Below are 3320 nucleotides of genomic sequence, written 5' to 3'. Positions count from 1 at the left end.
GCAATCTCTCCAGTCTGCAGTGCATAGCTTAGCATTTGTTTATACACAGCTTATCCCGATGGCTGGCGTAGCCCCTGATGCCCACTTGCTGCTCCGGGCCCCTAGCTGGGAGGCCCTGGGGCCTTTGGCTCCACAGAGCTGACTCCTCTTTCCCGCCCCACCTCTCCTAAGGCACAGCGGGCCTCTTAGGCTGACCGCCTTGTTCCTGAGCCACAGTCTCGGGAGAGTTCAGGCCTCAGCTTGACGTATCTGCACGTCTCTTGCTTTGGATTAGCTTCAACATCCTTGACCTTGATGCTACCAGCAGGAGTGTCTTCACGTCCCTGTCCCTAGCCTTTCTATTTCTTGTCCTCGGTGGAGTCTCCGGGCATGTTCTTATTTACTGCACTGGAGCCATCCCGGCCTCTTTGTCTCTCGGACAGGCCAGGCTGCCTCCAAACAGGGCCTTCCCGCTCCACCTCCCTTCCTGCCTTCTTTGGCTGGGTCACTCCTACCCACCCTCCACTTCCTGGGGGGCAGCTTCCCTGACTGGGTCAGATCCCCCTGACAGATGCTCTCAGAACGTCCTATGCTTTCCTCCACAGCACTTAGCACACATGTGCTTAGTTCCTTGTTTACACACTTTCCCCCAGTGGCTGTATGCACCATTTGGATGGGGTCCTAGCTGGTATTATTTTCTGCTTTGTCCCTAGCATGGAGAATACACAGTGTCTGGCTCAGAGTAGAAGATCTTTGTTGAAAAACTACAGAAGATGTGTTTTGGATTTGACTTGGGAGTTGGGGTCTGGTTGGTCCAGGACCCAAGGATTCTGCCTTCCAAGCACACTGTGAGTTGTTTGACAGAGTTGTTTGACTTTGTGTTGAGCCACGCGTCAGCTTGGAGAGGCCATCCTTGCCCTCCTACATTTTCTCTCATGCCTTGCAACAAAAAGTCTGGGTCTGGCTCAAACTCTCTATTCTTCTAATATCCATGGCAAAGTTTCCCCTCCTCCATCTCCCCACTGCCCCCAACTCTGGCACAGATTGGAGGCTGGCCGATGAACGGACACAAAAGACAATGCTTCTGCCAATCCCACCCGTCGAATCTCTGGGCCAGTTTCCTCTCTGTCTCCTGTTCTGCGGGAGCCTCTCACCCCAACAGGAGCACAGCCCTGGGAAAGGTAGCTCGGAGCCCCGGGCACAGGGGTGGTGTCTGAGACGTATCTGCAGAGGATCCGTCACGCTGGGCAAAAAAACTCCATTGTGCATCCATCCATCCATCCATCCTTCCAACCAGTGTTTACCGAGTACCCACCACCCCTCCTGTTCTCACCAAGCTCACAGTCTATCGGGGGACTCAGAACCCTGAAGAGGTCAGCAAACCACAGATTACAGGTGGCTCTTAGGGCCAGGAAGGAGCAACAAGGTTTGGGATAGGGAACTGTGTGGTCCCTGCTTTGGATCTGAAGGTCAGGATAGGTTAAGTTTGAGGTGATCAGGTTCATCTTGCCTCCTCACCTCCACCCCACCAGTTGTTCTGTCCTTCAGTGACTTTTCTTTCTTTGCTCATCTCTGATCCACTCTCATATATTCACATCCCGATTTTCTGTTTTCCAAGTTCTCTCTCTGCCGGTGTTTGGTCTTTGTCTTTGGTTCCTATTTATCAAGAAGTTTGAAAACCTAGAAGCTTTCCTTTTCTTTTTCACTTGGCTTATTCCAATGAAATCCCTGGAGTTCCAGGTTCTGGGTCATCCGCCTAAATCACTAGGTCTCACAAATTTGGAAGGTTGGAAGATAACTTAGAAGTAAGCATGCCCAGTCTTTTGAACTTCATTTTCTCTCTCTCTCTCTCTCTCTCTCTCTCCTCCTCCTCCTGTTTCTCATTTTCCATCGCTCCGTTTCTTTCTCTTCTCTGGCTCTTTCCTCACCTCCTGGTGTTTCTGTCCCATCTGTCTTGCAGGATGACAAGTGGTTACAAGATAGGAAGGAGAGCCTCCCTCCTAGGGCAGCTCATTTTTTCCAGACACGTGGACAGATCTCGTTTCAATTATCACCTTTTTGATACGGGTCAAGCTGATATGCCACAGTTCTGTGCCTGTCACTTCATCATTCCCGGCTTTTGTCCTATAGTCTTTGTTCTATCGTGGGAGAAGGAACTAAGCAGTTTACTTTTTTTTTTTTTTCTGCAGAAGGGAGGATGCAGAGATGGGAGGACCCAGAAACATGCGGACTGTGCTTTTTGGTAAGTGGTACCAAGCTTTGTTAAGTCCTCTCTCCCTTTCTTTCTTGATGCAGAATACTTGAGGAGTAGGAAAATTGCATGTAATGTGTGAATGGTCCTTCTCCCCTGCTTATGAGGGAATCTAAGCTCAGTGGTCAGCTAAGTTAGCAAGCCTGAGGGTACTGTGGAAATAGCATGGGCTGGATGTGAACCACAGTGTGGCCATTTATTAGCTATGCAACCTTGGGAAAGTTACTTCCTCCTTCTGAGTCTCATTTTCTCATTTGTCAAATGAAGACAGACTAGTACTGACTTCTGAGGCTGTGTGTGAGGATGGAATCTATGAAGGTATCTAAAGCACCTGGCTGGGTGCTGAATGTACACTTCTCATTCCAATTAGTAAACACGTGCTGAACCCCTCACATTTGATTCTGCAAACTGTATAGGGCCTGGGCCATGCCTTTGAGGGTGCAGTGAAGAAGCAGCCAGGATTGTGGAGATCAGGTTATAGACATGGTCCTTTCTTCTGCCCAGGGGCCTGGCTCTGAGCTGGGGCTGCTCAGCAGGGGCCCTCTCCCCAGGAGCTGTCATACCTCAGGAACCGGCCGCTGCACCAGCATCTGGATCTTCTTAGATCTCGGTCTGGACCCCTTCTGCTTGCCTTGTAGAATCAGTTATCAGCAGCGAGCACAGGGGGCTTTGGCTTTCTTCTCTGTGGCCCAGCCTGCTGCCTTCCTATCCATAAACAGCCTGGGGAGGGGCAGCAGGAAGCTTGCTCCTGGGGCTTCAGGTGATGCTGCCCTGCGTGCTCCCTCCGTACCTCTCTGACCTCAGATGCTGCTGTCTTGATGCTAAAGCAGGGCTTCTTTTCGTATCTCCTGCCCTTAGCTGAGAGGCGCGTAGGCATCAGATGGAAGTTTAGAAATTGTTCGGGAAGAGGGACTGTGGAGGTCTGTCTTTAGTTTCTGCTTTGCATCCCATTCCTATCAAGATGCTCCTGCCAGCGGCCCCATTCCCTCAGGCTTCTTTTCACTTTCTGCGACCCTCCTCCTTACATTTGTGAACTCATGAGTCCACAGACGAAGGCTGGTTGCAGCTTTGGAACAGACCTTCCATCAGC

Source organism: Neophocaena asiaeorientalis, unplaced genomic scaffold (assembly GCF_003031525.2).
Source record: "Neophocaena asiaeorientalis asiaeorientalis breed wild unplaced genomic scaffold, Neophocaena_asiaeorientalis_V1.1 scaffold308, whole genome shotgun sequence".
NCBI classification, from domain to species: domain Eukaryota; kingdom Metazoa; phylum Chordata; class Mammalia; order Artiodactyla; family Phocoenidae; genus Neophocaena; species Neophocaena asiaeorientalis.
This window is presented reverse-complemented; position numbering follows the sequence as displayed.